The 14,008-nt window shown below is 35.7% G+C and overlaps 1 protein-coding gene across 1 annotated transcript in view; it reads right to left on the bottom strand.

The window, feature by feature from the left end:
• Positions 1 to 5,987: 5,987 nt before the first annotated feature.
• enc3 (ectodermal-neural cortex 3) overlaps positions 5,988 to 14,008 on the bottom strand; it is a 34,738-nt gene continuing 26,717 nt past the window's right edge. The window contains exon 4 of the mRNA XM_062027778.1: positions 5,988 to 9,142. The gene's annotated coding sequence lies outside the window, so the exon portion shown is untranslated. The remainder of the gene's footprint in view (positions 9,143 to 14,008) is intronic.

The raw sequence follows: 14,008 nt of genomic DNA on the forward strand, positions 1-14,008 counted from the left end.
TATTTTAGTTGTATCTACTTATTTAAATAGTAGTTAGCTTATTTAATACTTCAAAGGGTGAGTAGTTTTACTTTATGTTAGTTGAATTTTAATTATTTCAACTTTATTTGAATTGTCTACCTGAAAATGTTGTGTTTGCAATTAAAAGGATATGATGTGTAATATTTTTTATGAACTCACATAAGGATCGCTAAAAGTGGGGAAAATTACCCCCCCAAAAAAGTTTCAACTTGTCATTTCCAAGAACGTTAATGAGCCTTAATTTGACCCTTTATCATTAATTTGAACAAAAAGCTCATATTTTGGGTATCTGACATGTTTGGACTTCAAAGCCCAAACATGGAACGTTGAAGGTGTTTGGCCCAGAAGGTGCACACCGATGACGCGGCCCCTCAGGGAAGGTGCAGGGACTAATTGTGTCCCTCATGTGTCGGACGGAGGGGGACCCCAGCTGGGGGCCCGAGGGCGGCAGACGCTGGTGTTTGTCTCTGCTGTTCCACCTCGTTGCCTCCTGTCCACAAGCTCCAACTGCTCTCCTGACATCACACACACACACACACACACACACGCTTGTTGTGGCAGTTTGTCCCCCTGAACACCCTGTGCCGCCCCTTCTTTTTTTTTTTTTTTTTTTTTTGTTTCTGGCGACCTCTGATGTTCTTTTGTTGGCAGGCCGACTTTCAAACGCCGATTTATTCACAGCGCTTTAGCGGCGCGTCGCGTTTGAAATTGCTCGCTTTGCACATTTTGCATCACAATGGCAGCCACTGACTGCCCCGCTGTCCGGCAACCGTGACCCCCAACTCCCCCCCCCTCTTAATGAGAGAGGCACGTTTCATCTATTTTCTGCTCCTCTTCTTTTGTCTTCATGAAGAACGCAAACGAAGCTTTAACGAGCGGCTGATTTGCTTCCAATTAACCGTCACAGATGGGCGACACGGCCTAAAGTCTACATTGGGTGCACAAAAAAATCGATTCAGAAATTTCAAAAATCGATTAAAAAAAAAATGTATGTACAGTACAGGCCAAAAGTGTGGACACACCTTCTCATTCAATGCGGTTTCTTTATTGTCATGACTATTTATTTACATTGTAGATTGTCACATCAAAACTATGAATGAACACATGTGGAGTTATGTACTAAACAAAAAAATAACTGAAAACATGTTTTCTATTCCAGTTTCTTCAAAATAGCCACCCTTTGCTCTGATGACTGCTTTGCACACTCTTGGCATTCTCTCCATGAGCTTCAAGCACACCTGTGAACCATTTCAGGTGACTACCTCTTCATATGGAGAGGTTTGTATATTGCCCATTCATTTTCAATGGGAGGAAATTCCTGGTAATTCTGGGTAATTAGGGATTTTTTTGGAACCGGGAAACATGCCCAGGGGTGAGTGGAGTGTGTGGATGTTGGAACAGTTGAAATGGGGTGAGAAATGTGTGATGTGCAGTCGATTGTATATTTCCCATTCATTGTCAATGGGGAGAAAATTACCGGGACTTCTGGGAAAACCGGGGATTTTGGTAAAGGGACAACATGTTTTTGCGCCAACATATGATGAGAGCAGAATTTTGGGCATAGTATAACTATGACTTTGTCCAATTACGGTTGAAAAATGTGGACTGTGAAAACTGGGCTTTGGAAAACCGGGAATTCTGGGAATTCCTGGAATTTTTTTTTTACTTGGAAGGATGGTAGTTTGATTGGTCAAGGTGAGAGGAGTGTGTGGATGGTGGAACGGTTGAATCAGTTAAGGAATGTGGGAATTGTGCAAGTTTGAAAAATGGCCCATTTATTTTCTATGGGAAAAGTTAACCGGAAAACCGGGAATTCTGGGATTTAAAAAAAATAATAATTTGGGGAGCTAGCAATTGTCCAAGGTAAGTGGAGTGTGGGGATATTTGAATGGTTCAAATGGGGTGAGAAATGTGTGATGTGCAGTCGATTGTATATTTCCCATTCATTGTCAATGGGGAGAAAATTACCGGGACTTCTGGGAAAACCGGGAATTTTGGTAAAGGGACAACATGTTTTTGCGCCAACATATGATGAGAGCAGAATTTTGGGCATAGTATAACTATGACTTTGTCCAATTACGGTTGAAAAATGTGGACTGTGAAAACTTTCCAGGAAGAGGTGAAAATAGGGCTTTGGAAAACCGGGAATTCCTGGAATTTTTTTTTACTTGGAAGGATGGTAGTTTGATTGGTCAAGGTGAGAGGAGTGTGTGGATGGTGGAACGGTTGAATCAGTTAAGGAATGTGGGAATTGTGCAAGTTTGAAAAATGGCCCATTTATTTTCTATGGGAAAAGTTAACCGGAAAACCGGGAATTCTGGGATTTTAAAAAAATCATAATAATTTGGGGAGCTAGCAATTGTCCAAGGTAAGTGGAGTGTGGGGATATTTGAATGGTTCAAATGGGATGAGAAATGTGGGTTATGCAGTAGATTGTATAATGCCCATTCATTGTCAATGGGTATAAAATGACCGGAACTTCTGGGAAAACCGGGAATTTTGGTAAAGGGACAACATGTTTTCGCGTTAAACATATGTGAAGAGCAGGATTTGGGGCATTGTATAACTATGACTATGTCAATTCATTTGAATGGGAATTTCCTGGAAATTTGGGAATTTTTAGGAAAAATGGGAATTTTTGGAAATATAGGTAATACCACAATTGTCCTGGATGATATGAATGGGTTGGTTTTGGAATTTTTCGAAACAGTTGAAAAATGTTGACGTAGTAACAGTTTGAATTTAAATGGGTACAACGGAATTCCTGGAAAACCGGGGATTTGTACGAAAATAAAAAACAGTAGTTTGGTTGTCCCAATTGAGAAGAATGTTTTAAAGGTGGAATGGTCAAAACCGGTTGAAAAATGTGGACTGTGAAAACTTTCCAGGAAGAGGTGAAAACAGGGCTTTGGAAAACCAGGAATTCCTGGAATTTTTTTGAAAGTGGAAGATAGTAGTTCAATTGGTCAAGGTGAGTGGAAGGTGTGGAACAGTTGAAATGGGGTGAGAAATGGGTGATGTGCAGTCGGTTGTATATTTCCCATTCATGGTCAATGGAGAGAAAATTACCGGGACTTCTGGGAAAACCGGGAATTTTGGTAAAGGGACAACATGTTTTAGCTGTTCCATTCATTGAATTTGGGAAAAGGAAAACATGTTTTTTGCGCTCAACATACGTGAAGAGCAGAATTTTGGGCATTGTATAACTATGAAATAGGTCCAATTGTTTTGAATGGGAATTTCCTGGAAATAGTGGAATTTTCAGGAAAAATTAGAATTTTTGAAAAAATTGTCCTGAATGATATGAATGGGTTGATGGTGGAGTCTTTGGAAAGAGTTAAAAAATGTTGACATAGTAACAATTTGAATTTAAATGGGTACAACAGAGTTCCTGGAAAACCGGGAATTTGTACGAAAACAAAAAATGGTAGATTTGTTGTCCCAATCAAGAAGAATGTTTCGAAAGTGCAATGGTCAAAAACGGTTGAAAAATGTGGTCTGTGAAAACTTTCCAGGAAGAGGTGAAAATAGGGCTTTAAAAAACCGGGAGTTCTGGGAATTCCTGGAATTTTTTTTTAACTTGGAAGGATGATAGTTTGATTGGTCAAGGTGAGAGGAGTGTGTGGATGGTGGAACGGTTGAATCCGTTAAGGAATGTGGGAATTGTGCAAGTTCGAAAAATGGCCCATTTATTTTCAATGGGGAGAAAATTACCGGAACTTCTGGGAAAACCGGGAATTTTGGTAAAGGGACAACATGTTTTTGCGTTCAACATATGTGAAGAGCAGAATTTTGGGCATTGTATAACTATGATTATGTCAATTCGAGAATTTCCTGGAAATTTGAGAATTTTCAGGAAAAATGGGAATTTTTGGAAATACAGGTAATACCACAATTGTCCTGGATGATATGAATGGGTTGGTGTTGGAATTTTTCGAAACAGTTGAAAAATGTTGACGTAGTAACAGGTTGAATTTAAATGGGTACAGTGGAATTCCTGGAAAACCGGGAATTTGTACGAAAACAAAAATGGTAGTTTTGTTGTCCCAATTGAGAAGAATGTTTTGAAGGTGGAATGGTCAAAACCGGTTGAAAAATGTGGACTTTGAAAACTTTCCAGGAAGAGGTGAAAAAAGGGCTTTGGAAAATCAGAAATTTCTGGAATTTTTTTTACTTGGTAGGATGGTAGTTTGATTGGTCAAGGTGAGAGGAGTGTGTGGATGGTGGAACGGTTGAATCAGTTAAGGAATGTGGAAATTGTGCAAGTTCGAAAAATGGCCCATTTATTTTCAATGGGGAGAAAATTACCGGAACTTCTGGGAAAACCGGGGATTTTGGTAAAGGGACAACATGTTTTTGCGTTCAACATATGTGAAGAGCAGAATTTTGGGCATTGTATAACTATGACTATGTCAATTCATTTGAATGAGAATTTCCTGGAAATTTGAGAATTTTCAGGAAAAATGGGAATATTTGGAAATACAGGTAATACCACGATTGTCCTGGATGATATGAATGGGTTGGTGTTGGAATTTTTCGATACAGTTGAAAAATGTTGACGTAGTAACAGGTTGAATTTAAATGGGTACAACGGAATTCCTGGAAAACCGGGAATTTGTACGAAAATAAAAATGGTAGTTTTGTTCATACTTGCCAACCTTGAGACCTCCGATTCCGGGAGGTGGGGGGTGGGGCGGGGCGGGGGTGTGGTTGGGGGCGTGGTTAAGAGGGGAGGAGTATATTTACAGCTAGAATTCACCAACTCGAGTATTTCATATATATATATATATGAAATACTTGACTGTCAGTGAATTCTAGCTATATATATATATTTTTTATTTTATTTTATTATACATATAAATAAAATAAATACTTGAATTTCAGTGTTCCGGAGGCTATCCAGTAGATGGCAGTATTGTCCTGTTTAAGAATGTCACAACATTGCTGTTTACGGCAGACGAACTGCTTTACGGTAGACGAAAACGTGACTGCTGTTGTTGTGTGTTGTTACCGCGCTAGGAGGACGTTAATGAAACTGCCTAACAATAAACCCACACAAGAAACCAAAAACTTGCCCTCGATCATTCTACAGTTATAACATGATTGGGCAGGCACGCTGTTTATATTGTGGGAAAGCGGACGTGAAAACAGACTGTCGCCGCTGTCCCCACTCAGGTCCGCATTGAGCTGGAGGGGGCGTGGCCTGCAGCTCCGGCTGAATTCCGGGAGTTTATCGGGAGAAAATTTCTTCCGGGAGGTTATCGGGAGAGGCGCTGAATTCCGGGAGTCTCCCGGTAAAACCAGGAGGGTTGGCAAGTATGGTTTTGTTGTCCCAATTGAGAAGAACGTTTTGAAGGTGGAATGGTCAAAACCGGTTGAAAAATGTGGACTGTGAAAACTTTCCAGGAAGAGGTGAAAACAGGGCTTTGGAAAACCAGGAATTCCTGGAAGTTTTTTGAAAGTGGAAGATAGTAGTTTAATTGGTCAAGGTGAGTGGAAGGTGTGGATTATGGAACGGCCATTTTATTTACCCCGGGAATTCAGTGCTATGATCTTCACAGCAGTGTACATTCCGTCCAGTGCTAACACCAAAGAAGCTTTGAATGCTTCGTACTGCTCCATCGATGAACTGCAATCTACACATCCAGAGGGAGTTTTCATCGTGGCAGGGGATTTTAACCAAGCTAACATGAAAACTGTGTTCCCTCATTTCCATCAATATGTGAATTTTGCAAAAAGGGGTGGAAGCAAGCTTGACATGGTGTCCTGCAATATTAAACATGCATATAAAGCTGCACCACGCCCCCACCTCGGCTTGAAAAATGGCCCATCCATTTTCAATGGGAAAAATGACCGGGAAAACCGGGAATATTGCTGTGCTTTTATTTTGAAGTTCACTTTGCACTGAACAGGAAGTGGCTGTGTGTTTCAATGTTGTGAAATTAGACAGAGGTTGTGTTGCCACCATAAAAATACATCTTTTAATTCATGACTTCAATGTGTCAATAATTAGTTTAAATTGGAATTCCATACATAAATGTGTTATTAAATTAATTTAAATATATATAATTAACGGCCTGATTGTTTCACAAATTGATTGTTTTCAAGTTCGAAAAATGGCCCATCCATTTTCAATGGGAAAAATGAACCGGGAAAACCGGGAATTCTGGGTAATTTGGGATTATTTCCAGAAAAAAAAAAAAAAAAAAATTTTAATGAACAAGATGACATTTTTTATTAACGAAGTAACAGACGAGTTAAGTTACAAAGAAGATTTCACCAGCTGGGTTAAGACAAACATTTCAAGTTAAGACTGTGCACAAAATAAAAATAATCCTTAGGAAAATATACAAACTATGCACTATTGAAGTCGCTATAAATAACTTTTACTAGTCAGGTTCTGGCAGTGCCGTGACAAAAAAAGCTCACTTTCAAAATAAAATTAAAAAAAACACTGCACATGTTCTCTCCAAACAAAAACCTTTTGTCGTAAAAAAAAAAAAAGAAAAAGTACATTCAAACAAAGACAGCATGATTACAAAGAGTAGAAAACCCTGAGACACTAAAAGTCTTCTTCGGCGTAACGTCGCCAGCTTTTATTTTGACTTCGGGAGGAAGTTAAGACTTTTCAACTTGACCCCCGTCCAAAAGCTCTCAGAATAGAAACGGGAAGGCGCACAAAAACCTCGCCTTGGCCTCCGCGCCTCTTGCTGGATTCAGTCGGGAGCTCCAGACCGAGGAGAAGCACCCGGGAGCCGCTTATGTCGACGTCAGCGGTCGCCGACAGAAACGACACAATTTCCACGTAAAATCTACAGTGGTTTTTACAGCAAAATACTGCAAATGGAAGAACTTATTTTATGGTGCCGATGTCCGTCTGGGTGTATTTTGTGGCATGAAACATGTGCACTTTGTTAGTTGCTGTGGTAATACTGCCGTGCTTTTATTTTGAAGCTCACTTTGCACTGAACAGGAAGTGTCTGTGTGTTTCAATGCCGTGAAATTAGACAGAAGTTGTGTTGCCACCATAAAAATACATCTTTTAATTAGAATTCAATTCATAAATGTGTTATTAAATTAATTTAAATATATCTAATTAACAGCCTGATTGTTTCACAAATGGATTATTTTCCAATGTATCTATTTCACAATTTATTTCAATAATTAATAATTTTACAATCTAATTACCATTTACACAATTCAATTAATTTATTTAACATTCAATTGGGTTGAATTGGAATTAAATACATAAATGTATTATTAAATCTGCCAATAATTTAATTTAAAAACGTATTTAATTAACAGTTTGATTATTTCACAAATTAATTATTTCAACAATTATTTTCCAATGATCTATTTCACAATTTTATTTTAATAATTAGTAACTTTACTATTAAATTATCATTTACGCGATTTAATTAATTTAACATTTAGTTCATTACTTAACATTTAATTAATGACTTAAATGTGTCAATAATTGGGATGAATTGGGATTAAATACATAAATGTGTTATTAAATCTGCCAAATATTAAATTTTTTATAAATTTGACAGCTTAATTATTTAAAAATTTAAATATTCCAAAACAATTTTTTTAAATGTAATTATCTATTTCACAATTTATTTAAATAATCAATCATTTTGCAATTAAATGATCTTTTTCACAATTTAATTGATGTATTTAACAAATAATTAATTACTTAATATTTAATTAATGATTTAAAATTGTGAATAATTAGGTTAAATTGGAATTAAATACATGAAAGGTATTATTAAATATGCCATTAATTTATTTTAAAATTATATTTAACAGCTTAAAAATTGAATAATAATTAAAATTGTATACGTTACTTAACATTTAATTAATTACTTAAATGTGTGAATAATTAAGTAAAATTGAAGTTATAACATTGTTACATCTGCCATTAAATTGTTTTAAATATTTTTTGCAGTTTTATTTCACATTGTAATCATTTCAACAATTATTAATTTTACAATTGAATGATCATTTACACAATTTAATTAATTTAACATTTAATGAATTACTTAACATGTAATTGATTACTTAAATGTGTCAGTAATTGGGTTGAATTGGAATTAAATACATACATGTGTTATTAAATCTGCCAATAACTTAATTTAAAAATGTTTCTAATTAACAGTTTAATTATTTCACAATTTAAATTTTTTAAAATTTATATTTTTACAATTTAATTATCTATTTCACAATTTATTTAAATTTTGCAATTCAATTATTTTATTTATTAAAAATGTAATTCATTCCTTGACATTTAATTAATTACTTAAATGTGTCATTAATTAGGTAAAATTGGAGTTAAAACATTTATTATTAAATTTGCCATTAATTTGTTTTAAAAATATTTTTTGTAGTTTTATTTCACAATTATTAATTTTACAATTTAATTACCATTTACAAAATTGTATTTATTTATTTAACATTTAATTCATTACTTAACATGTAATTAATGACCTAAATGTGTCAATAATTGGGTTGAATTGGAATTAAATACATAAATGTGTTATCAAATCTGCCAATAATTTAATTTAAAAATGTATTTAATTAACAGCTTAATTATTTCACAATTTAAATATTTCAAAAATTAATAATTAAATCGTGAAATAATCAAACAATTACAAATTGTAATAAATTGTGAAATAATTATACATATTTTTTTGTTTTACCTTAAATTAAGAACAAATTTAAGTCATTACTTAAATATTTAATTCTGTCCCATTTTACCCTCAGAACATGGAGGCTTTTTTTTTTTTTTTGATTTTGTAAAAAATAAAACTGCTTAAAACAGACAAACATATTTTGAGTTGTAGGTGACAAAGTATTAATACGATTAGTTATTATTATCAACATTTGTCACAGAAATGAGACTTTTCAGTCATAAACAAACGGGTTGTCGACATAAGCGGGTTCCACCGCGCTCGCTCCAAAGCCTGCACGGTACCTGGAGCCACCTGGCACCAAAGAGGCGCTAGGTGGGGAGGGTCACACAAACGCATTTGGCGGTCTTTGCTGTCCAGGACTGGGGATCCAATGTCCGACGATCCCGGGAACGCCGGCCCTTCGTCCCGGTTGCCGTGGTCACCGTCTGCGTGAAAGAAGGCGAAAGAAGAAGATTATGGTGATGTATGGCTTAGATACAGCTGCTCGGCCATGGAAATACGTTCCATTAAGCTCTCTGCGTACTGTACGTGGGCTAATTGGAAGGTCACGTGACGTTTGGAGCTCTGTAGCAACTGACTGTGCAGAAAGTCTTTGCACTATGCGCTCCTCTCCCTCTCTGTCAGTTTACGTGGCCTAGCACTTGGTGGCTGAGTTGCTGTTGTTCCCAAACTCTTCACTTTTTCTATAATAAAGTTGACTTTGGAAAATTTAGGAGCGAGGAAATTTCACGACGGGCTCTGGGATGTTTTCAGAACAGCCTGCTCCTATTGTTGGAGCGTCAAGGCCATTCACACGATCAATATTAACAGAATGAATGTTGCCATGGCAACAAGGCACAGATGAATCCAGGCCAACATTCCCGCGCTCACGTTCCCTAACTCTTGCGTCATACTCGGCGTCTGTGATCTCCTGCTTCCTGCAGTGGCGACGGAACATTCCACCGGGTGAAGACCTCATTAGCATAATCAGTGATGTCATCTCGGAGCAGATCGAGGACACCGCCTCGTACGATCGTGCACCTCGGCAGGAAGTGCACGCTGGAGGCGAGAGCCTCTAAATGTGGCGCTAATTAGAATTAAAAGCATTACTTAACGGCTTAAGCTCCAGGAACTTGGTCAACCCTGATCTAAAAAAAAAAAAAAAAATAAGGAAAACCACACGGGGAATATAAAATAAACATCCACACATGGTCCTAAAACTCATGTAGGGAGGGGTGTCGGTTCCGTAATTCTGTCGGTACCACCGGGTACCGATTCAAGTACAATTTTATTAAGTATGCTTGGTAGAAAACTCTCCGACATAAAGTAAGGCTGCGCTCTTGCAAAATGTGCTAGCTTGGTGCTAATTTACATTGGATTTGCCATAGACAGGCTACTTTTAGCATTAGCGATTTTACATGGCAATTTCAACACCTCCAAATTTGGGAATGACAACGCCAACTAAGTGGCGTGTTACAATCAAACAGCTGATGTGCAATAAGTACAATAATTACCAGGGCATCACCTGATTCGATTCGGTTCGGTTCTTGGGGGTAAGGATTCGAGTCGAACCGATTTTCGATTCAAAATGTTTAGTTTTTTTTAATAATGTTAAATGCCAGTTCTATGATTACCTACTGGTACATTCTTCCATAAAAAAAAACCCAGATCTGATAAATGTTTATATTATTTAAAAGAAAACTGTTTTGTTCAATAAATTCTACCCAAACATTTAATAAAGTCAAATACGAATACAAGAGAGGTATCCAAAACCTTATTTTTTCTAAAGTAAATCCGTACAGCAGATATGGATCGTCAACAATATGATTTACCTGAGTGGCTGGACAGGACAGAAAAAAATAAAAAATACAAATATATATATATATATTTTTTTAAATCGATTAAGAATCGTTAGAAATAATACATTCGAAAATGTATTTTGTTTTTACACCCCTATTACTTACAGTATAAACGCTGTGTAGGGCGCAACGTAACACATTCAGCTTCATGGCAAAAGCTACCTTCTAGTTAGGACAAAATACCGTAGATAGCCTATACAGTAGTGCCATCTAGTGTCTTGGAAGTGCAACTGCGACTCAAATGTGATAATAAAACAATAAATTACTGGACAACACAGTTATCATAATCAGATCATGTTTAAATGTTACGTTAAAAACACACTTTTATTACCAAACAATTTGTTAACCCACGCAAAAGTACTGAAAATTGTTAACGTTGACTCCCAGGTACCGGGATTTGGTACCGTATCGGTTCTAATGTGACACAGGCATCATAATACATGACGATAGCTAGTAGTTGTGCTCAAAAAACTCAATTCACATCCAAATCGCATTTTTCCCTCCAATTCGAAATCCATTCATAATTTTCCAGAATCAATTGAAATAAATATATTAATATATTTTCTTATTTTATAAGAAGGGTTGGCGCTAGAGATGTCCGATAATATCGGCCTGCCGATATTATCGGCCGATAAATGCGTTAAAATGTAATATCGGAAATTATCGGTATCGGTTTTTTATTATCAGTATCGTTTTTTGTTTTTTTTTGTTGTTTTTTTTATTAAATCCACATAAAAAACACAAGATACACTTACAATTAGTGCACCAACCCAAAAAACCTCCCTCCCCCATTTACACTCATTCACACAAAAGGGTTGTTTCTTTCTGTTATTAATATTCTGCTTCCTACATTATATATCAATATATATCAATACAGTCTGCAAGGGATACAGTCCGTAAGCACACATGATTGTGCGTGCTGCTGCTCCACTAATAATACTAACCTTTAACAGTTAATTTTACAAATTTTCATTAATTACTAGTTTCTATGTAACTGTTTTTATATTGTTTTACTTTCTTTTTTATTCAAGAAAATGTTTTTAATTTATTTATCTTATTTTATTTGATTTATTTTTTTAAAAAGTACCTTATCTTCACCATACCTGGTTGTCCAAATTAAGCATAATAATGTGTTAAGTCCACGACTGTATATATCGGTTGATATCGGTATCGGTAATTAAAGAGTTGGACAATATCGGCAAATCGGATATCGGCAAAAGGCCATTATCGGACATCCCTAGTTGGCGCATTCCAAAAACAAAAGATGGCCTCCTCTGCAACTTTGCCACCATTCGGAATATTACGTAATCCGAGCCGAACGCGCGGACCCAGACACTTTGGTGTGTGCCAGCTGGCTTCCCCGAAGAAGCTTCTGGAACTATGACGGCTCCTCCTTTTTCATCCAAATAATCAAATTAGTGCGGCGCATTATTGGGCCATTTCAAGCACCCTTTCCTTTCTCTTACTGGGAGGCAAGGCCAATAAAAAGGCCATTGGAATTATGCAAATCAGCAGACTGATTACTCCAGCGACCTGGAGTGTGTGTGTGTGTGTGTGTGTGTGTGTGTGTGTGTGTGTGTGTGTGTGTGTGTGTGTGTGTGTGTGTGTGTGTGTGTGTTCGTTCTTGTATTTCTACCCTTCTTGAGACATCAAAAATGAGGAGTACCTTCCATATAAGGACCGATGAACAAGTTAGGACCCAAATATACGGAAAACCATGGCATCTAATAGAGAATGTCTCATTTGCACCCCCTGGTGGTGACATCTATCAAAATGAGGGTGGTCCCAAAAAAAGGGATTTTTCAAATTGACTGTGTGTCACTTTTAAAAGTGCTCCCCCTTTGGTCAACATATGAAATAACAAGTGTGTGTAAGAAATTGAAATGAGCCCCCTTTGGCCAAAATTAATTTAAAAAAAATATATATAAATGTATATAGAGACATACTGTAATAACTTGAAGTAAATAATGAAGATTAGAAACCAATTACAAACCAAAAAAATTGACTAAAAGCTTATCTTTTTTATATTTGCACAGTATATATATATTATTAATGTTGTAAATACACATCTTTATATATCTAGAAAGGGTGGTCCTAAAGAGGTAGGCATTTTTCTCAGGTCTCAAGAAGGTAACAAATACAAGAATGTGTGTGTGTGTGTGTTGTATTTCTACCCTTCTTGAGACATGAAGAAGGAAAAGTATCTTCCATATGAGGAGGTGTGAACAAGTGATGCCATAAATCAATAACATTGCATCTAATAGACAATGTCTCATTGGTGGTGACATCTATCAAAATGAGGGTGGTCCCAAAAAGGAGGGATTTTTCACATTGACCGTGTGTCGCTTTTAAAATTGCTCCCAATCTGGTCAACATATGAAATAACAAGTGTGTGTAAGAAATTGAAATGCGCCCCCTTTGGCCAAAATTAATTACAAAAATAAAATAAAATAAATATGTACATAGAGACATACTGTAATAACATGAAGTAAATAATGAAGATTGAAAAACAATTACAAGTGTGTATAAAAATTTGAAGTGCTCCCCCTCTGGTCAACATATAAAATAACAAGTGTGTTTAAGAAATTGAAATGCGCCCCCTTTGGCCAAAATTAATTTAAAAAAATAAAATAAAATAAATATGTATATAGAGACATACTGTAATAACTTGAAGTAAATAATGACGATTGAAAAACAATTAGAAACAACAAAAATTAACTAAAAGCTTACCTTTTTTATATGAGCATAGTATATATATATTATTAATGTTGTAAATACACGTCTATATATCCAGAAAGGGTAGTTCTAAAGAGGTAGGCATTTTTCTCAGGTCTCAATAAGGTAACAAATACTGGACTGTGTGTTGCTTTTAAAAGTGCTCCCACTTTAGTCAACATATGAAATAACAAGTGTGTGTAAATTGAAATGCTCCCCCTCTGGCCAACATATGAAAACAGTGTGGGTAAGAAATGTAAATGCGCCCCCTTTGGCCAAAATTCATTAAAAAAAATTAAATTAAAAAAATATGTATATAGAGACAAACTGTAATAACTTGAAGTAAATAATGAAGATTGAAAAACAATTACAAACAACAAAAATTAACTAAAGCTTACCTTTTTTATATTTCCCCATATATATATATATATATATATATATATATATATATATATATATATATATATATATATATATATATATATATATATATATATATATATATAATTAATGTTGTAAATACAAATCTTTATATATTTAGAAAGGGTGGTTCTAAAGAGGTAGGCATTTTTCGGAGGTCTCAATAAGGTAACAAATACTGGACTGTGTGTCCCTTTTAAAAGTGCTCCCCCTTCAGTCAACATATGAAATAACAAGTGGGTTTAAGAAATTGAAATGCTCCCCCTTTGGCCAGAATGTATTTCAAAAAATAAAATAAAATAAATATGTATATAGAGA

The sequence above is a fragment of the Entelurus aequoreus genome, linkage group LG19, assembly GCF_033978785.1.
Source record: "Entelurus aequoreus isolate RoL-2023_Sb linkage group LG19, RoL_Eaeq_v1.1, whole genome shotgun sequence".
NCBI classification, from domain to species: domain Eukaryota; kingdom Metazoa; phylum Chordata; class Actinopteri; order Syngnathiformes; family Syngnathidae; genus Entelurus; species Entelurus aequoreus.